Source organism: Bos grunniens, chromosome 11, assembly GCF_055505025.1.
Source record: "Bos grunniens cultivar Pamir isolate PY7600 chromosome 11, Bosgru_T2T1.0, whole genome shotgun sequence".
Classification (NCBI taxonomy): Eukaryota; Metazoa; Chordata; class Mammalia; order Artiodactyla; family Bovidae; genus Bos; species Bos grunniens.
The window spans coordinates 61,758,159-61,779,949 of NC_141175.1; the positions used below are offsets into that span (position 1 = coordinate 61,758,159).

The window sequence follows — 21,791 nt, forward strand, 5'->3', positions numbered from 1 at the left end:
TTGCCCGTGGTAAAGCTCTGTGGTTGCTGTAGCTGGTCAGCACCCTGTCCTCCACCGACCACCCCTCTCCATCCACCCTTACTAGGATAGTGCTGTCATCCAGAGTCTGCTTGAGGCCATGCTGTCGGTTTACTTAGGATAAACAGATGGTTTTGGAGTCAACTAGTCCATAATTTGCAGATTATATAAACTCTGTTTACGTGTGATTTATTTGCTGAAGACTTTTATCTAAAAAAATAGCAAAACTACTTATTGCTGCTTTTAGTGGAATGCTGGGGTCAGGAAGCCCACTGATACTTCCAGTTCCCTTTTTTAAGTTGATAATGTTGTAAATGCAGTATGCCATTACATTTTAACCTAGGAAAGATTTATTTAGTCAAATAACTCCTTTGCCTGGATTCGTAATGAATACTGTAAGTCAGCCCGGATCAGGCATTTTGCAGGCTTGTTTTTTATCCTGATAGTCTGTTCAAAGTGTTTCTTTAGTTTGTTTCTTTTGAAATGTAAACTGTATTTTACTTCCTTATAGATTTTTTTTTAATCTTTTTCAAATGCAGTGTTTCTATTTGTCGACCTCTGCTACATCTAGTACCAGATTGTTGTGCCCTGTTGACGGTAAGGTGGTAGACCAGTTTCTGTGTGTATGTTTAGCATCTGGAAATACTTGAATCCTTAGCATTCAAAACAATTCAAGTCACAATTAGTGATTTGTCTTTTTGTTTCACACTGAACCCGTTTACAGTTCCTTTCGCTTCTGATGAGGTGGATTAGTGTAAAATAGTTTTTGTGATATACTGTAATTAATTTGTGATACACTGTAATTAATGCTTAGTGTTTAAATAAATGTAATTTGAGAATAAAGAGAATTTAATTTGCAATACAGATTTTATGTTGCAATTTTAAAAATTGATTGGAATATATTGATTCCTGGCTCTCAGAGACCTTAACAGGAGAGAATTTAATGCATGCCAAATAATTTTTCTTGGGTCTTGTTCAAGGGAGCAAGATCTTTTGTTTATCAGTTCGTGTATTTATTATTTTACACTTTGTAGTACATTTATTGTTTTATTTATAGAAGCACACACAGGTATTCTCTGAAGAACCAGAGTTGTACAAAAATTCAACCATATAATTATTCTATTGTGTTAAGCTAATCAGTAAGTGTGTTTACGGAGAAGGCAGTGGCACCCCACTCCAGTACTCTTGCCTGGAAAATCCCATGGACAGAGGAGCCTGGTTGACTGCAGTCCATGGGGTCTCTAAGAGTTGGACACGAATGAGCGACTTTACTTTCACTTTTCATTTTCATTCATTGGAGAAGGAAGTGGCAACCCACTCCAGTGTTCTTGCCTGGAGAATCCCAGGGTCAGGGGAGCCTGGTCGGCTGCCGTCTATGAGGTCGCACAGAGTCAGACACGTCTGAAGCGACTTAGCAGCAATAGCAGCAGCAACAAGTGTGTGTATCTCCTTCTGTTGAGTACAGTTTTTTTTAACTTTTCCAAAGTACACTTTGTAATTGTTCAAAGGTATTCACATTATGCTTTGCATGTATGGATTTATATATAGTATGTATAGTTGTTTAGTTGCTCAGTTGTGTCTGACTCTTTACAACCCCATGGACTGTAGCCCGCCAGGCTCCTCTGTCCAGGGGATTTTCCAGGCAAAAATACTGGAGTGGATTGCCATTTCCTTCTCCAATAATATGTACAGTACATATATATTTAAAAGTAAACCTTTAATTTTAGAAAAGACTTCGATTTATAGAAAAATTCCAAAGAGAGTACAGTGTCCACAACCACCACCCCGTCCCCACTGTAAATAGCATCTGCCATTATTCTGGTACATTGGTTGTTAACCAAAGTCCATACTTTTTTGGATTTTCTTAATTTTTCCTTAATGTTCTTCTCTTGTGCCCCAGAATCCCATCGTGGAAACCACACTGCTTTTACTCGTGGTGTGTCCTGAGGCTCCCTTGGCTGTGACAGTTTCTAGATTTTGCTTGTTCTGATGGCCTTTTCAGTGTTGAGGAGGACCAGTCAGGTGTTTTGTGGAATGCTCCTCAGTTGGGGTCTGTCCAGTGTTTTTCTCATGATTGAACTGGGCTATGGGCTGTTGCATCTTGTCAGGGTGCATGGTATCATCGAGGCTTATCCCCACTGACCCTGAACCCCCGGCTGAGGTTGTGTCTGCCAGGCTGTCTACTGTGGGTCCTCTGAGGGGTGACCGGGTACTTCCCTGTCTATATTGAAGTCTTGGGAAGGAAGCCTGATGCCCTCGGAGGTCCGGTGGAGGGAAATGGGGTCACATCCATGAACCCTGCCCTGGACATGTCAGTCAGGACCAGAAGAGGGAAGTCCTTTGGGCCAGGTTCATCTGAAATGTTTTCTTTTTCCATGTTATTGTAATAGATATTTTGTTTTTTATTATTAGAGGAAAATTGCTTTACAATGTTGTGGTTTCTGGCGTATGACAATATGAACCAGCCATAATTAAACACATATTCCCTCTTGAGCACCCTCCGTTCCCCCATCCCACTCCTCTAGGTTGCCACAGAGCACCAGGCTGAGCTCCCTGCACATGTGTAAGAGCAAGTGAGAGTGTGTGACAGAATGTCTGTGGACTTTGTCCAGTTTGGGCAAATAAAAACCAGCAGATCTTCCTGGTTTCGGCACACGCCCGATCCTTGGTGCTCTGAGACGGACTCTTGGGTCCTTTGGAGCCATCCTGTGCTCAGGCAGACCCCTGGTAGGATAGGGGCCTGAGATCATTCTTCTGAGGGAGGAAGTGCTCTGTGGTGATGGTGCTCCCGCTGAGATCTCAGCCCAGAGCAGGTGTGCTCCCTCTGAGGATTCAGCCTCTCGGGTGGCCCCTACCACCTGCCCAGTTGCCCTGGCACAGCTCCAGGTGTGCGTGCCAGTAGGTGTGGGCCTGGGAGCTGGCTTGGGGAGGGCTGGTCAGGGGAATGACCTTTCTCTTGGGTACAGAACAGGTCAGGGTTAAAGGCAGCAGCCTATTTCACTTTCCTGTTTGTCCCTCCCCTGCCCCCTAGTGATGGTATGATTCTGGGTAGGGGTGGTGGAAGGCCCCTTGTGGGGACTCTACTTACCCTTCTGCCCTCCCTAGAGCTACTCTGATTAGAGAGAATCACTTACATTTATTCACATAAATATAACCTATATTGGTGCATTTTGTTCATTAAAATTGACTGCAAATAAGCATCTACAGTGACCTTTTTGGGTGTTATTTTCTTTAAGTCCATGCCTCTGTGTTAAAGTATAATTTACAATTTCCATTTTGACCCGTGGGTTTCTGAAAATTTTTTAAACCCTTTTTCTGAGTTTTTGCTTTGACCGACATTGTTTCTGTGAGTGTCGGCGTTTGTGCGCAGAAGAATCATGACCATGAGGGCTCCCACTTTGTTGGAAGCATTTAAGGAACTGGCTGGTCTTGGTTTTCTTCCTGGCAAGTCTGTTGGAAGCATCCTTCCTGTGTAAGAGCAGGGGTGCACAAGGTGATCTCTTCCGCTTGGTGGAAGAAGCCTTGCCAGATTCCGGAAGCAGGCAGCAGGTGGGTGGCAGAGCGTCGGCCCCAGGGGGCTGGTCCAGCTGCCTCCGCACCTCCTGTTACAGCAGCACAGGGGCCTCTGCTCTGATGGGTCCCTCTGCAGCCCCACCTGAGTCTGAAATCTAGGAATTTGTTGAATCTGACGGCCCCAGTTCACGACATCCTGTGACATTCTGAGTGGTTCTCCAAAGTCGTGCTTAACCCAGGGGCCCTGCCCAGAGAGGATGGACTTTAGGAAGCCTATGACCTTGGGGTGAAAAACTCACATTTCTATCTTCATTGGCTATTAGCTGAAATTGTGTTTCCTTCCATTTGGATTGTACACAGCACAACCTCAATTCACGGCCTTCAGAGAAAGAACTGGGGCTTTTCTATCACCTTGTGGTGGGTGCAGACAGGTTGGGATTCAGGCTGCTCTCATCGTCCTTTATTACACCTGCCAGACCCTCTGGGTCAGTGTATTAATAAAGGAGCACATGTTACTATAAGGGCTTCCCTAATGACTCAGTGGTAAAGAATCTGCCTGCAATGCAGGAGATGGAGGTTCAATCCTGGGTTGGGAAGATATCCTGGTCAAGGGGATGACAACCCACTCTAGTATTCTTGCCTGGAGAATCCCATGAACAGAGGACCCTGGTGGGCTACGGTCCATGGGGTTGCAAAGAGTCAGACGCGACTAAGCCCGCACGCATGTGTTTCTATGTCTCTAGTTCTTCTTTTTAAATAATACTTCAGTAACTGTCTTTTAATACAGTTGCATAAAATGAAAACCATTTCAAAGCATCCTGAGAAGGAGGGCCTGAGCCTCCTCTCCTGATGTGGGATGGGGTGTGTGGCAGGGGGAGGGGCCAGGCTGATGGGTCTTGGGTGCTGTCTTGTCTGATGTTGGAACTGCTGGGACCTAGGCCTTGGGCCAGAGATGGTCCACACAGGCATTGTAGAATGTAATTTAATTTTACTGCCTCATGGAACTCCCTCTAGTCATGGAGTGCATATCTAGAATCTGCCTGCAATGCAGGAGATGCGGGTTCTATCTCCCCCTCAGTGCATGTCATAAAATCCCTTGCCTATAAGAAAAATCCAAAAATAATTTTAAATTCAATAAAAAGCCTAATCGTTGCTTTTGTAAATTTATTTAAATTGTTATAGTGGGAAGGTATATATCAGTTTATTATCTAAAAAAGCTAAAGTAACTAGTGTTGTGAGGTTTATGTTGATTTACTATTCTAGTGTTTGGTTTGCATTGTGGATTTGGGACTTAGAGATTTGTAGTAACTTCTGGTATCAGGAAAATGTCACTGACTTTTAAAAATCTCTTGCATGAAAGAGTTGGACTTTCTGGTTCTCAGGGGTTACAGCAAAATGGTCCTTGGAGTTTTTGACCTTGTATTTAGAAGAAATATTTTATAAAATTAGAAATATTTTGGGAAAGGTTTGGGCTTCCCTGGTGGCTCAGACAGCAAAGAATCTGCCTGCAATGCAGGAGACCTGGGTTCAATCCTGGGTCGGGAAGATCCTCTGAAGAAGGGAATGGCTACGTCAGTATTCTTGCCTGAAGAATTCCATGGACAGAGGATTCTGTAGGCTACAGCCCATAGAGTTGCAAAGAGTGGGACACGACTGTGCAATGAACACTTTAACTTTCATGTTACAAAATTAGAAATAGTTGGGGAAAAGAGTTGGAACATGGAGCTGTAAATGCCAGCTGCTGGGTGGTGTGGAGGAACCTTCCTCAAGCCTGAACAAGGCAGTGACAACCACTGATATTTACCTAACGTTCCATCTGCTGCGTCTGATCTGATCTTCTCTGCGCCCCTGCGGGCTGCCTCATCCCTGTGTAAACAGGGAGTTTATCCAAGTGCAGTCCTGGCAGACTCTCTGGAGCATTTTTCTGTGTGGGTGTGTTATACGTGAACTTGTGTGTGGTGGCCCTTGGCAGTGGCTGGCTGGGTGTCTTTGCTGGACAGGTGAGTGGGGGGCAGACGTCTGCATCTCTGATGCACCCCCAGGGCTTGGTGGGCTGTGGGCTGCCAGGACCACATCCCTGAGGGCGCCATCCTGCTGTGCCTCCAGCTCCTGGCTGCCCCCCTCCCTGGGAGCTGGATGATCATGGTCAGTTGCTCTGGTCTCCCCAGGGGGATTTGTGACACTGACAGGTAACAGTCTGAAAGTGCAGGCTGAACACACACATGCTGAGTAAGACCTGGTATTCGGAGACTTATCTTTTCTGGTACTCCTCTTTTTTGTGGGATTTCTTTTATTAATCAAGGCAACATGCTAACTCTTCTTAAAAAAATTGTTTTCATTTTTTTATTTGGCTGTGCTGGGTCTTAGTTGTGGGACACGAGCTCTTTAATTGCAGTATATGGGATCTAGTTCCCTGACCAGGAATTGAACCCAGGCCCTGCATTTCTTGGGCTCCAAAATCACTCCAGATGGTGCCTGCAGCTATGAAATTAAAAAACATTTGCTCCTTGGAAGGAAAGTTATGGCAAACCTAGATGGTATATTAAAAATCAGACACATCACTTTGCTGACAAAGGTCCGTTTAGTCGTGAACGAATATACAAATGTAAAAGTTGGACCATAATAGCTAAGTGCCAAAGAATTGATGCTTTCAAACTGTGGTGCTGGAGAAGACTCTTGAGAGTCCCTTGGACTGTAAGAAGATCAAACCAGTCAACCCTAAAGGAAATCAACCCTGAATATTCATTGGAAGGACAGAAGCTGAAGCCCCATTTCTTTGGCTACCTGATGTGAAGAGCCGACTCATTGGAAAAGACCCTGTTGCTGGGAAAGACTGAGGGTAGGAGAAGAGGGTGACAGAGGATGAGATGGTTGGATGATGGTATCATCTACACAATGGACATGAGTTTGAACAAACTTTGAGAGATAGTGAAGGACAGGGGAGTCTGGCGTGTGTCAGTCCGTGGAGTCGCAAGGAATTGGACATGATGAACAACAGCAGCAACAAGTGTTAATGATCCTATTGGCTTTATTCCCTGATTCATGTGTCAGGCAGCTTTCCATCAGTAGACAGAGGAGTCCTGGGGAGCTGGACAGAATGAAGGACTTTATGGGCAAAAGGGAGCAGAGACCAGGAGGTCAATTTGGACAGAGTGGGTTGGTTATTAAGGTCATTATTAAGGTCATTATTAATTATTAAGGTTATTAAGGTCACAGGTTGGTTATTTCCTGTGTGGAACGGACAGCAGGGGTCTGCCAGGCAGGTGACCTCACTAGTGCTGGTCACAGGATCCGTGATGGACTGAGTTCAGATTCTGTTTGTGGGAGAGTGGAAACTGTAGTAAGTCTCCACTTGGTGATGTGGGGCTTACACTAGGTGATTCCACTTCAGGACCATGCTCTTGTTTTTAATAGCATAGAGCAGGGGTTGGCAAACTCTGACGCTGGCGCCAAACCCACTCCCCACCTGGTCTTGTGAGTGGTCATATTAGGACCTGCCCCGGCTCGGCCATTTACACGTGGTCTGTGGTTGTCTTCCTGATTCCAGGCAGGGCTGAGTCATTGCCTTAGAAACTAACTCCCAAAGCCTGAGATATTTATCTGGTCCTTTTCCAGAAAAAGTCCACCCACCCTGTGTACCAGGAGACAGGGAGGTGAGGTGAGATTGGAGGTCTTCCTCTGTCACTTTGCTGGTAGGAGCCCAGCGCTTTTTCCTGTGATAAGAGACAGGGATGCTTGTCACTGCGGGGGGTGGTAGGGTAGGGATGTGGAGGGGTTGGGGGAGTGGGGTTGGGGTGAAACTGCCCCACAAGCCTGGGGGGTTCCAGCACATCACCTACAAACACTGAATCCATATCAGCACCTCTCCCTATGTTACCCAGAGCCTCCCATCCTGGTAGCCACTTTCTTTCTACATGTTAAGATTGGAGATGCCTAGAGGATTCCAGGCTCTGAATTTTCAGAAATGAAGGCATTTAAAAATAGCGCCACACACACACACACACTCACTCTCACTCACTCAGTCACTCATTCACTAGAACTGTAATATAAGCTGCAAACATGAGCTAAGTACCTGTGCTCAGTCATGTCCGACTCTTTACAATCCCATGGACTGTAGCCCACCAGGCTCCTCTGTCCATGGGATTTTCCAGGCAAGAGTACTGGAGTGGGGTGCCACTGCCTTCTCTAGGGTATCTTCCCAATTCAGGAATGGAACTCAGGTCTCTTGCATCTCCTGCATTGGAAAGTGGGTTCTTTATGACTGTGCCACCTGGGAATTTTAAGTTTTTAGTAATCCCATTAAGAAAGCAGAAAGATATTAATTTTTGTAATGTATTAATTTAGCTAGCACAGTATCATTTTAGCTTATAAAAATGGCTAGTGGGATTGGTGATTTTTACATTATTGTGTGCGTGTGTGTGTGTTTTTCTTTTTCAGTCTCGTCTCTGGGACCTGGTGAGACCCTAGAGCAGGACACGGCAGACTGACTGCATCTTAGCGTTCAGTGGCCATATGACCAGAGGCTAGAGAATGGATGGGTCTCATGTTTTCTGATACCAGCTGTGTGTTCTGTAATTTAGTTGAATTCTGATACCAGCCAATAGAGGTTGGTGCTATCAGTTCAGTTCACTCACTCAGTCATGTCTGACTCTACGATCCCATGAAGCATGCCAGGCTTCTCTGTCCATCACCAACTCCTGGAGCTTGCTCAAACTCATGTCCGTCATGTCGGTGATGCCATCCAACCATCTCATCCTCTGTTGCCCCCTCTCCTCCTGCCTTCAATTTTTCCCAGCATCAGGGTCTTTTCCAGTGAGTCAGTTCTTCGCATCAGGTGGCCAAAGTTGAAGCTTCAGCTTCAACATCAGTCCTTCCAATGAATAGTCAGGACTGATTTCCGTTAGGATGGACTGGTTGGATCTCCTTGCAGTCCAAGGGACTCTCAAGAGTCTTCTCCAACAGTTTAAAAGCATCAATTCTTCGGCACTCAGCTTTCTTTATGGTCCAACTCTCACATCCATACATGATTACTGGAAAAACTATAGCTTTGACTGTATGGACCTTTGCTGGAAAAGTAATGTTTCTGCTCTTTAATATGCTGTCTAGGTTGGTCATAGCTTTTCTTCCAAGGAGTAAGTGTCTTTTAATTTCATGGCCGCACTCACCATTTGCAGTGATTTTGGAGCCCAAGAAAATAAAGTGTATCGCTGTTTCCATTGTTTCCCCATCTATTTGCCATGAAGTGATGGAGATGGATGCCATGATCTTAGTTTTTGAATGTTGAATTTTAAGCCAGCTTTTTCACTCTCCTCTTTCGCTTTCAGCAAGAGGCTCTTTAGTTCTTCTTTGCTCTGTGCCATAAGGGTGGTGTCATCTGCATATCTGAGTTATTGACGTTTCTCCCGGCAGCCTTGATTCCAGCTTGTGCTTCATCCAGCCCGGCATTTCACATCATGTACTCTGCATATAAGTTGAGTAAACAGGATGACAGTATACAGCCTTGATGTACTCCTTTGCCAATTTGAAACCAGTCTGTTGTTCCCTGTCTGTTTTTCCATGTTCAGTTCTAACTCTTGCTTCTTGACCTGCATACAGATTTCTCAGGAGGCAGGTAAGGTGGTCTGGTATTCCCATCTCTTGAAGAATTTTCCACAGTTTGTGGTGATCCACAGTCAAAGGCCTTAAAGTAGTCAATGAAGGAGAAATAGATGTTTTTCTGGAATTTTCTTGCTTTTTCTATGATCCAGTGGATGTTGGCAATTTGATCTCTGGTTATTCTGCCTTTTCTAAATCTAGCTTGAACATCTGGAAGTTGTTGGTTCATGTTCTGTTGAAAGCTAGCTTGGAGAATTTTGAGCATTACCTTGCTAGCATGTGAGATGAGTGCAGTTGTGTGGTAGTTTGAACATGCCTTGGCGTTGCTTTTCTTTGGGATTGGAATGAAAATTGACCTTTTCCAGTCCTGTGGCCTCTTTTGAGTTTTCCAAATTTGCTGGCATATTGAGTGCAGCACTTACAGTATCATCTTTTAGGATTTGAAATCATTCAACTGGAATTCCATCACCTCCACTAGCTTTGTTTGTAGTGATGCTTCCTAAGGCCTACTTGACCTCACACTCCAGGATGTATGCCTTTGGTGAGTGATTGTACCATCATGGTTGTCTGGGTCAGTAATCTTTTTTGTATAGTTCTGTGTGTTTTTGCCACCTCTTCTTAATCTCTTCTGCTTCTGTTAGGTCCATACCATTTCTGTCCTTTATTGAGCCCATCTTTGCGTGAAATGTTCCCTTGGTGTCTCTAATTTTCTTAAATAGATCTCTAGCCTTTCCCATTCTATTGTTTTCCTCTATTTCTTTGCACTGATCACTGAGGAAGGCTTTCTTATCTCGTCTTGTTATTCTTTGAAACTCTGCATTCATATGGGTATATCTTTCCTTTTCTCCTTTGCCTTTAGCTTATCTTCTTTTCTCAGCTATTTGTAAGGCCTCCTCAGACAATCATTTTGCATTTCTTTGTCTTGGGGATGGTTTTGATCTTGACCTCTTGTACAAACCTCCGTCCATAGTTCTTCAGGCACTCTGTCTATCAGATCTAATCCCTTGAATCTATTTGTCATTTCCACTGTATAATTGTAAGGGATTTGATTTAAGTCATACCTGAATGATCTAATGGTTTTCCCTACTTTCTTCAATTTATAGGTCGACCCTGTAGATGAAGGGCTTAGTAGATGGCAGGGGTTGAGTCTGGACCCTGCTATGCTTCTGACCCACTAGCTATAATTTCGGGGTTCCCATGACCCTCCTCTTCAGGTTTGAGAATTTATTATAATGACACAGGGTCAGGGAGGCACTTTATTGTCAATGGTTTATTGCAAAAATACATCTCAGCAGCAGCCAGAGGGAAGAGGGGCACAGAGCCAGGTGTTGTGGTGCTGGCTGGGGGTCAGTGATGGTGAGGCAGAGTGTAGGCACCCTCTCTGGGCACACAGCCCTCCCAGCACAGCAGGGTGTTGGCCAACCCATGGGCACCTAGATCTGGCTCTGGAGTATTCATAGCCCAGTCTCCAGCCCCCTCCTCACCCTGGTGTCCCACCTTCCAATCTCAAGGTTGGTTTTTCCTGGCCAGGCCCCATGCTCAACTATGGGTGGTGGGAGAGGGCAGCCTTGGGCCACTTCATCAGCATCAGCTTGGGTGTGGCATAGGAGCTGGTTATCAGTAACCAGAGACACCCCCATGACTTCAGGGGGTCCGTGCTGGGACCAGGCCACGCATGCGTTTGAGCGATGTGAGGATGCCCCGCGCTGCTTCCCGTGCCTCCTCCCCGGGGCCGTGTCCCCTTGGAGAACACCCCTCCTCTGTGGAACAGCTGACATGGCTTATGTCACATTCCTCTCCACCCCTTGAACTAACCGTGCCTCTCACCCACCCTGTTCTTGGTTCTCAGGAAGCAGACGCAAGAAAAAATATAGTAACATTTCTAGGGAAGCTCAGAGATAAGTGAAGCACAGAAATTGTGACTCTGCTTCTAATAACTTGAAGAATCATTAAACTGTGGAGGGGCTGTGGCTGCAGCTTTTCTGAGACATGGGAGGTATGGAAAAGCTGCCACGCCTTCCGCTGTGTGTGGAACCCGGGGGTCAATTAGATCTCAGTCCGGGCAGCTCCTGTCCCAGGAGCTGGGCAGTCAGGCTCCTCCCTGGGTGGGAGGACCATGTGCACAGAGGCACTGCCAGGAAAACTGGTTTAGGAGGAAAAGCAGAGGAAAGCTGGGATTTTTATTCCTCACGTAGGCTTCGGTCTGCCTTCCTTGTGTGACGTGTCTGCATTCTTAACGTTTACTTCTTAGCTCTTCCTTAAGGCTTTTAAATCCAGGGTTCGGGAAACAGTTCATATCTTGGTCTCCCGGGAGGACCGTGTCTCAGGCCTGTGGTCTTGCCTCTCGAAGCCTCTGTTGCCTGCACTGGAATATGGGTTGTTGTGGAGATGAAAATGAGGCAAAATGAGTAAAAGCGGAAGTCCAGGAGCTGTGTGAGTTGAACACAATTGCTAAAGAAATTTCTAAGAATCAGCACTAAAAAAAATGTAGTATTTTACATGTGACTTGGGTGAAATTCCTTAAGCCTAAAGGGCATGATTAAAATTTCTGTTATTGGAGCTTGAGTTAGAAGTGGACCTAGTTCTAAGCTCTAATGTTGAAGATCTTTAAAGAGTGGTATTTATATCTGGCTTTTATTTTTCTGAGAATTACAGCTACATCAGTGATCAAATACAGTGTTTTTCCATAGCTAAGAAGTACTGAAACTGACTGTAAAATGTATGTGTGTGATCAAAATCACAGCTAAAATAATTTCCTTATTGATAGAAGGCTACAGAATGTCTATTTCCAAAGAGTGTGCTCCAGAAACAAGGGCTGTTGATTGGTAAAATGAGGAAGACCTGCTTTACTGTTTGAATCATCTGTCACGTCACAGAGGGCTGCCTGCCTAGGATATGGATATTGATATTTAGGAGTCTGAGTTCATTATTTTACATTCAGACATCTTACTTTTAACAGGTCAAGAAAAATATGTTTGAAGAACATATTTTTAGCCTTTTTATTTGTTCAGATATTCAAGAAAGTCATTTTGGGGAAGTAAGCTATAGTGCTCGTCACTCAATCGTGTCTGACCCTTTGCTACCCCACGGCCCAGCAGGCTCCTCTGTCCATGGGCTTCTCCAGGCAAGAATACTGGAGTGCGTTGCCATTTGCTTCTCCAGGGGATCTTCCCAACCCCGGGATTGAACCTGTGCCTCCTGCATTGCAGGCAGATTCTTTATTGTCTGAAGCACCCGATGCTTGGATGGCAACACTGACTCAATGGACTTGAATTTCAGCAAACTCTGGGAGGTAGTGAAGGACAGGGAAGCCTGGCGTGCTGCAATCCATGGGGTCGCAAAGAATCAGACATGACTTCGGGACTGAACAGCAATAGCGAAACCATAGTGTCTTAAGTAGGTTTTTAGATGGCTGATAATTCGGGTTTTCTGTGTTGACAGTCCTGCTGTTAATCTCACTGTCTCTATCCTCCTCCACAGTTTTCGTTCTGACTCTATAGGAAGAAACACAAAACTGAGTTATATTTCGGGTGGATATTTTAAGAGCTGTTTCCCATTCTTTCTCATCACATGGCTTTGGTGATTTATTTTAAATGTTATTTTCTTGTGAGGCAAGGATAAATTTCTTAAAAGCTAGTGTTTCTTAAATAGCGGCTGTCTTAGCTGGAACAGCTATTACAAAATACCACAGATTCGGGGAGGGGGACGCTTAAGCAGCGGACCTTTGTTTCTCGCCCTTCTGGAAGAAGACTGGAAACCACAGTCAAGGGAACAGCAGATTTAACTCCTGGTGGGACCCACTTCCTGGTCTGTGAAAAGTGAAAGTGTTTGTTGCTAAGTTCTGTTCGACTGTTTGCAACCCAATGGACTGTAGCCCGCCAGGCTCCTCTGTCCATGGGGATTCTCCCGGCAAGAACACTGGAGTGTGTTGCCATTTCCTCCTCTAGGGGATCTTCCTGACACAGTTCAGTCAGTCGCTCAGTCGTGTCTGACTCTTTGCAACCCCATGGACTGCAGCACGCCAGGCTTCCCTGTCCATCACCCACTCCCCAAGCGTGCTCAAACTCATGTCCATCAAGTCGGTGATGTCATCCAACCATCTTACCTCTGTCGCCCCCTTCTCCTCCTGCCTTCAATTTTTCCCAACATAAGGGTTTTTTCAAATGAGTCAGTACTTTATATCAGATGGCCAAAGTATTGGAGCTTCAGCTTCAGCATCAGTCCTTCCAATGAATATTCAGGACTGATTTCCTTTAGGATTGACTGGTTGGATCTCCTTGCAGTCCAAGGAACTCTCAAGAGTCTTCTCCAACACCATAGTTCAAAAGCATCAATTCTTTGGCACTCAGCTTTCTTTATGGCCCAACTCTCACATCCATACATAACTACTGGAAAAACCATAGCTTTGACTGTATGGACCTTCACTGGCAAAGTAATATTTCTGCTTTTTAATATGCTCTCTAGGTTGGTCATAGCTTATCTTCCAAGGAGCAAGTGTCTTTTAATTTCATGGTTGCAATCACCATCTGAAGTGATTTTGGAGCCCAAAAAATAGTCTGTCACTGTTTCCATTGTTTCCCCATCTACTTGCCATGAAGCGATGGGGCTGGATGCCATGATCTTAGGTTTTTGAATGTTGAGTTTTAAGCCAGCTTTTTCACTGTCCTCTTTCACTTTCATCAAGAGACTCTTTAGTTCTTCTTTGCTTTTTGCTATTAGGGTGGTGTCATCTGCATATCTGAGGTTATTAATATTTCTCCCGGCAACCTTGATTCCAGCTTGTGCTTCATCCAGCCTGGCATTTCACATCATGTACTCTGCATATAAGTTAAATAAGCAGAGTGACAATATATAGCCTTGACGTACTCCTTTCCCAATTTGGAACCAGTCTATTGTTCCACATCCGGTTCTAAGTGCTGCTTCCTGACCTGCATACAGACCTATCGGGAGGCAGCAAGGTGGTCTGGTATTCCCATCTCTCTCAGAATTTTCCACAGTTTGTTGTCACCCACACAGTCAAGGCTTTGGCGTAGTCAATAAAGCAGAAGTAGATATTTTTCTGGAATTTTCTTGCTTTTCCTGTGATCCAGTGGATGTTGGCAATTTGAGCTCTGGTTCCTCTGCATTTTCTAAATCCAGCTTGAACATCTGGAAGTCCTTGGTTCACTCTTGAAGCCTGGCTTGGAGAATTTTGAGCATTACTTTACTAGCGTGTGAGATGAGTGCAATTGTGTGGTAGTTTGAGCATTCTTTGACATTGTTTTTCTTTGGGATTGGAATGAAAACTGACCTTTTCTAGTCCTATGGCCACTGCTGAGTTTTCCAAATATACTGGCATATTGAGTGCAGCACTTTCACAGCATCATCTTTTAGGATTTGAAATAGCTCAACTGGAATTCCATCATCTCCACCAGCTGGGATCAAACCCGCATCTCCTGCATTGCAAGCAAATACTTTACTGTCTGAGCCACCAAGGTAGTCGCTTCCTTTTTGCTGTGTCCTCCTAAGGTGGAGGGAGGGCTTTGGCCTCATCCCCTTCCTCTGAGAACATTTATCCCGTCAGGGGCCTCCCCCTCATGACCTCAGCTAGACCTGGAATCACCTCCACACGCCATCACCCTGGTGCTTAGGTCTTCAGTGTTTGCATTTTGGGGAGACACAAACATTCAGTCTTAACAGGAGCTACTGAGACTTGTTGTGACTTCATAACGCTTTCTACAAAAAGCATGGGCCTTCTTTAACAAAAGCCAGACATGGCTCAGATGGTAAAGAATCTGCCTGCAATGTGAGAGACTCAGCTTCGATCCCTGGGTCAGGAAGATCCCCTGGAGAAGGAAATGGCCACCCACTCCAGTATTCTTGTCTGGCAAATTCCATGGACAGAGGAGCCTGGCGGGGCTACAGTCCATGAGGTCACAAAGAGTCAGATACAACTGAGTGACTAACACTTTACACACTTGGTTTAACACAGTTTGCCACTGCTCCTAACGTTACTTTCTTCCATCTCAAGTGAAAGCCCTTCTGCTGTCAGAGACTCCCTTCTCCTGTGAGGCCCACCCACCCTCTCAACTCTGTGCCTCTCCTGCAGCTGTTGCCAGGGTTTCTGGCAGACTCGCTCCCTCCTGGGGCAGCTGGAGGGCCTAATTTTCCATCCCCTCCCTGCCACCGTCCAGATACCCGCTGCTGCGGAAGCATCCAGGACTTCAGCTTGAAGCCTTGGGGAGATCAAGCAGGTGCACCATCCCCTGTTTGAAGCCTCACCTGGAAGCCCTACTCACCTGCAGCAGGTGTCTGGTGGGGAGGTGTCCTGCTGGGAATGCTAATGGGGCTTATAGAGCAGTTTCTCCTCAGCCTGTTGGGGATGCTTGTCTTTTCTGGCCCCAGGTTGGAGAACCTTGAGTGAGACTGTTGATTTTAATGTTCTGAAGGCCCAGCAAACACTCTGCTTAATCCCCAGAGAGAACCTTTGGTCTGTTGACACGAACACAGCTGTGTCCCACCCATCTGTCCGTGGTCGATGAGCGTGAAGCCTAGAAACAGGAAGGTGTCCTGCTCTCTCCTGTGAGTGTGGGCAGCGTCGTGGTTCTCAGTTGTATCCGTCATGCACTCAGCCATCCATCCCAGACTTTCCAGGAGGGCCTGATCTCCAGGCGTGGACCACCCACCCCAGCTCAGGGCCAGCCTCGATGCCCAGCCACCCTGAGCCTGGACGTGTTGCTGGGGGCTCCAGTTGGGGCCCTCCCTGCAGAGGACACAGCAGGAGGCGGCACAGCTGTGGGGCCTCTGAGTTCTGTTGTCTGAGTCCTCCTTTCTGGAGTCAGCTTCCTGGCCTCTCCCGTGGTCACAGAGAGGTCATCTTGGGGGTGTAGCCTCCCTTCTCTGGACCTCCATTTCTGGGCCCCCTGACCCCCTGAAACAGCTTTCATTCTGCATGTCCTTCTCCAGGGATTCACTCAGTCCTTGCGTCCCCCATGTCTGGGGAACGGCCAGGACCCATCCTGCTTCACTCACTCCACCCCTCCTTGGACCGCTGCCCCTCGTCTCTGGTGCTCTGCTCATGACCCCCTGTGATGTGTGTGCAGCCTGCAGAGCAGGTGTGTGCAGCCAGGTTCAATGGAAAGATCTGTGCCCTGTCACACCTACAGCTCCCCCGCTTCCTGGTCCTATAATAGCACCCCAACCACAGCGTCTGGCTCAGCTCATACAGGTATCATGAGATGCCACACATTGGGTGCTTATAAACACGGGCGTTTACTTCGCACAGTCTTGGGGGCTGCACATCTGAGATCCCGGGGCCAGCTGGTCCACAAGGGTCTCGCCCTGTGTCCACTTGGTGGCAGGCGCCAGCAGCCCTTGGGGCCTTCTTTTAAGGCACTAAACCCCTTCATGAGGCTCCACACTCACCACCTGACTGCCTCCCAGAACCCCCCATCCCCCACCAAGTCCCATCACCTTGAGGGTAAGGAGTTCCGCACAGGAATTTGGGGGGCACATCAGGGTTCATGAATCATATACTGTGGCTTCTGAGCGTGTGGTTATCTCTCCCTTGAAAGATTTCGTGCTTCAGTGTCCTGTTGGACACGTATGCGAGCATCTGCTCTCTGCTGAGCACTGTTCTAGGCTCTGGTGTCCTGTAAGGGGAGGAGATGCTTTGCTCCCCAGGCCTGCGCCCAGCTCCTCTGAGGGTGAGTGGTGGTGTGGACTTCTCTGGGTAGTCGATGGTCATTTGTTTAACTAGTTCAATTTGTTTAGGAAAAAGAACCCTGATTTGTATCATAAGAAAAGTACCAGAGACCCGAAATGAACTCCACGTCCAGGAACCCTAACTGACAGGTGTCTGCGTGAAGGAGGCTTCAGGTGTGGGGTCCTCCCCACAGCAGCCCTCCGTCTGCCCTGTGTGGAGATGTTCTGACCGACACTCAGTCTTTTCTGTTTGAGCAAAAATAAGGCTGACGATGAATCAGAATCTGGTGGCCTGTCTGGGTAGGATGTATTGAAAGTGAAAGTGAAGTCGCTCAGTCATGTCCCACTCTTTGCAACCCCATGGAGTGGGGCTTACCATGCTCCTCTGTCCTTGGGATTTTCCAGGCAAGATTACTGGAGTGAGTTGCTATTTCCTTCTCCAGGGGATCTTTGCAACCCAGGGATTGAACTCCGGTCTCCTGTGTTGCAGGCAGACACTTTACCCTGTGAGCCACCAGGAAATCCCTAGAATGTATTGCTGCTAAGTCGCTTCAGACGTGTCCGACTCTGTGCGACCCCATAGACGGCAGCCCACCAGGCTCCCCTGTCCCTGGGATTCTCCAGGCAAGAACACTGGAGTGGGTTGCCATTTCCTTCTCCAATGCATGAAAGTGAAAAGTGAAAGTGAAGTCGCTCAGTCGTGTCCGACTCCTAGCAACCCCATGGACTCCAGCCTACCAGGCTCCTCTGTCCATGGGATTTTCCAGGCAAGAGTACTGGAGTGGGGTGCCATTGCCTTCTCCGAGAATGTATTGAGTGCTTGCTCAATGCTGGGTACAAGCCAAGCACTTTACTTATTTGATCCTATGTGTGTGTGTTTAGTTGCTCAGTTGAGTCAAACTCTTTGTGACCCCCATGGACAACAGCCTGCCAGGCTCCTCTGTCCATGGAATTCTCCAAGCAGGAGTACTGGAGTGGGTGGCCATTTCCTGCTCCGGGAGATCTTTCCAACCCAGGGATCGATCCCAAGTCTCCGGCATTGCAGGTGGATTCTTTATGGCTGAGCCAGCCTGGAAACCCCATGATTGATACACAGTATATCATCAGTAAAGCAACTTTTCTTTGGAATTGTGTGATTATCTAATGTAACACGGTTACAAAGTTTTATATGATGTGTAATTGAAAAAAGTACTTTCTAAAATTGCTACCAGATGGAACTGTTAAGAAATTAAGTAACGTCCCATTGTCCCAATATCCTGTGGTCTGCTTTTGACTTAACTATTTTTCGTGAAAATACTAATCAGTGATGTTCAGGTGCGGGGAGCAGGGGCACACAGTTGACGCGAATTTGGTTGGTTTTTAGATTCCTGAGAGATAGTTTTGAACTACAGAGCGTGGTAAATCCCAGCAATCACTCAGCCCCAGTGGTCATCTTCTGGGGACCAATCTTGTCCCATCTTTGCTGCCTTGTGCCCCTCCCGACCATCATGTTCCTGTTACTTGTAAAGTGGACTCCAGGCACATATCATTTCTTGATACATTTTTAACCAGACTGTAATTTTTAATTTCAAATTGGTTTGTTTGAAATTAATTCTGTTTCCTCCCACTTGTTTATTCTTCTCACATGTCAGGATGGTCCCTTGATATTATGTTCTTCATTGTCTCCTTTGGGTTTTAAACATTATTTATGGGTTTACGGCTTAATTTAAATAGCTTCTTTTGTATCTCAGTCTACCTTTCATCTGAAGAATAATCAGTTAATTATACCCTGTTGAAAATTAGTTCTTTTCCCTCTGTGACCCCCATGCCTCGTTGGCCTAACCAGAGCACCGCCCCCTCCCCATGTATGAGCTTCATGGGCTGCACTGATTCACTGGGACTCTTTAATGTGAATGTTTTTTCTTTGTACGCTTGTCATGCTCATAATCTCCTCATCTGTGAATGAGGTGGGCTCGCTGGTTGTCAGAGTTCCCATTTGGTTTTGTGGTTACAACAACAAAAACCAGTATGAGGCATGATTCCCCCCCACCATCCCACGTTGCTTAGGGAGTTGATGACACCCACCCAGGACGTGGTTTGAGGAGAGTGGAGTTTGAGGGCCCGTGGTGTTTTGCTTTGGCCTATTTGGCACAGCACTGTGGGTGTCCCTGACCCTGGGCAAGGTGGGTGCGGGGGAGGAGGCCACATGTGGCCCACCTCCCCTGGGAGCCCAGGGTCTGCACTGGTGTCTGGTGTGACCCATAGCTCTCACTTCCCCTTCCTGTCCTGGGTGGGAGTGGGAGACGCCCTGCTTCTGTTCCAGCTATAACGGCCACACCTCCTGGATTTTCTGTAACAAACTCCCTTCCTACTGTTTCCCCTTCTTTCTGTAAGCATTCCAAATATCTTGCAATTTCAACGTCCTCTGGAAGCAGCCAAAGAAATTTTGGGGGCGGGTCAGGATCGTTTGTCACTTCACTGGGCATTTGGCTGGTGGGGCCATTCCTATGGCCGGGGCAGGGCCAGCCAGCTGTGGTCGCCGGCTGCTTCCTGTGCCTCCCCTCCCCTCCCCACCCACAGAGCATGTGAGTGTCCTTGCTGTCCTCTGGCCCAAAGAGGAAACTTTGATACTTGGAACTTGACTAGGGAAGGGAACTTGCGAATTTTCTCCATGTTTGGCCACTGAGTGACTGATGCAGTTTGCCTGCCCACCTTTCACGGCCCCTCTGCTTCACAAGCTGGTTATGGTACCCCTGTCCTGCAGGGTGACATCAGCTTTTCCCAGTTTCCAGAGATCTTAGCCATCAAATCACAGGTGACAGGTGCAGAGTGACACACCTTCCTGGCCTCTTTCTGTTTCAAGTCCACTGGGAATCACCACTGCTGTCTCCCTTTCCCAGGTGATCTCTGCTCTACCCAGGCCATGGGGTTCTTCCTTGGGGGTTCTCTTAGGAAACGAGAATCTCTTGGGTATTTTGGACAGGGAATGTGTATGAAATGTGTAAAGGATCGCAGCAGCCATGGGGTAGGAAGAGTCACCCAGAGATGGAAACCAGAAGCTGCTGCTGTCCCTGGTCTGGGAGCAAGTCCAGGACCCCTGCCCTGGGTCACCAAGCAGGAAGCAGAGCTGTGGGCCACTCGGCCCCCGTGCCCCCAGCCCTGGAAGCAGCTGGAGCCTCCCTAAGTGGCGGCGGGGGTGGGGACAGCAAACGTGCCCTTCCTCTGGCTGTGCTGCACCAGGACTGCTGTCCTGCAGAACTAACCAGAATTAGGCTGGCAGGGACCTGGGGAACACAGCTTTCTGGTTTTCTTTTCTGGCAGCACAGAGTGTGGCCAATGCCTGCATCCTGACACCAGCAGGCCACGCGTGGCTGGGGGGACACTTGAGGTGCTAGCGGAGCTAGTGAGCCACCTGCCTGCGGTGGGCGAGGGTGGTAGCTGCCGTGTGTCTCCCCTATGGGGTCAGCAGAGATGGTGGAGGGTCCACTCATCTGCAGACCCTGCTCACCAGCTGGTGTGGAGTCGTGAGCCAAAGCAGGGCTGTCACAGTCGGCCTGGGCTGACAGGTGACTGCACACTGCTCCAGTGTGGCTGGGCTTGGGGAGCAGGTCGTGGGCGCCGGTGTGCATGTTTCTCATCCGGGTGCCAAGTGTGAGGACTCGGGGCCCTGTGGTTTCCCTGGCATGTCACATGATGGGTAGAGGGACAAGCTTGTCTTTGAAGCTCTGGTGCAGACAGTTTACCAGCGACAGACAGGAAACAGCTTCAGGTGCCCAGAGGATGCTGAGTCCCCAGGGGAAGGGGTTGGGGTGAGGGGTCATGAGGGTCAAACCAGGGCAGGGGGCTTTGCTCTTCCATCTACCTCTGGGTCCCATGTGACCTGAGGAGCTGGCTCGTTTCAGGCCAGACTGTGAGGCTCACAGCTTGTGGGCACCTGTACCTCTGTCTTCCCCAGCAAGCTCAGGGAGATGACAGCCGCCTTCTCCAGCTCCCTGAGCAAGACAGGAAGTTGTCAGGGGGCAGGTGTCTTGTGAAGGGATGTTGGCAGGGGACCCAGTGCAGGGCAGGGCTTATAAGGGCGAAGTAAGCCCCTGCCTCAGTCCCCCTCCCAGTATGCATGGTGGGAAGTGGCCTCCGCTGGCCACGAGGGGTGTGTGTCTGGCATTGACCCTGCTCTGAAGCCTGCCTCTCAGGCAGGGCAGTCAGTAGACCATCCCCCTCAGGGTGGAGAGTGCAGTCTGACTGGATGGTTGCCCAGGTCATAACCATGTGCAGGGGACGGGGGAAGAGCAGCACAGGGCAGGGGGCAGCGTGGGCGCGGGCAGCCTCCTGGTGGTGTCTCCAAGCTTGGCTAGAGTCCTTGTACCCTACTGCTGGATGGGAGGGAAGGAAGGATGCCCTTGTAACTGGTTGTGCACATAAACTGGGATAAAGATTATTTTTAAAAGAGCTTTACGAATATGCTCTAAGAATATAGTCTTCTAAATGTGGAAGTCTGGTTTTAGAATATTTGAATTGAGCAACTTTTGGGAATAATTTTATTAGAAACAGTTAGTGTTTATAAGAATACCTCCTGAAGAGACAAAAATGCCAGCATTCAGGACTTTTTCATCTTTGCTAGTGTTAAGTTGCTTGAGTCATGTCCAACTTTTTGTGGCCCCATGGACCATAGCCTGCCAGGCTCCTCTGTCCAAGGGATTCTCCAGGCAAGAATAAGAGAGTAGGTTGCCATTTCCTTCCCCATGGGATTTTCTCAACCCAGGGACTGAACCCTCCTTTCCTGCATTGGCAGCTGGATTCTTTACTGCTGAGCCACCAGAGGAGCCTGCTTTAGGATAGTTCTCTTCTAATCACTGTATCGTCCTTTGTCAGAGTGTGGCAGCATCTCCTCTACCCCCTGCCAGGGGAGGATGCAGCGTCACAGCCCAACTGGGCATCCTGGACAGAGTTCCGTCTCAGAGTCCAGACAACTGTGGAGGACATGCTGTGAGCTCTCACCCAGC

At 47.7% G+C, this 21,791-nt stretch overlaps 1 protein-coding gene across 5 annotated transcripts in view; it reads left to right on the forward strand.

Moving 5' to 3' along the window:
• Positions 1-21,791, forward strand: part of NCK2 (NCK adaptor protein 2) — a 115,313-nt gene that overhangs the window by 13,176 nt on the left and 80,346 nt on the right. The window contains exon 1 of one of the 5 annotated variants that reach the window (XM_086326670.1): positions 560-615. The exons of the other annotated variants lie outside the window; for them this stretch is intronic. The gene's annotated coding sequence lies outside the window, so the exon portion shown is untranslated. Of the gene's footprint in view, positions 1-559; positions 616-21,791 lie in introns of those variants that run through there. 5 annotated transcript variants of the gene reach the window in all.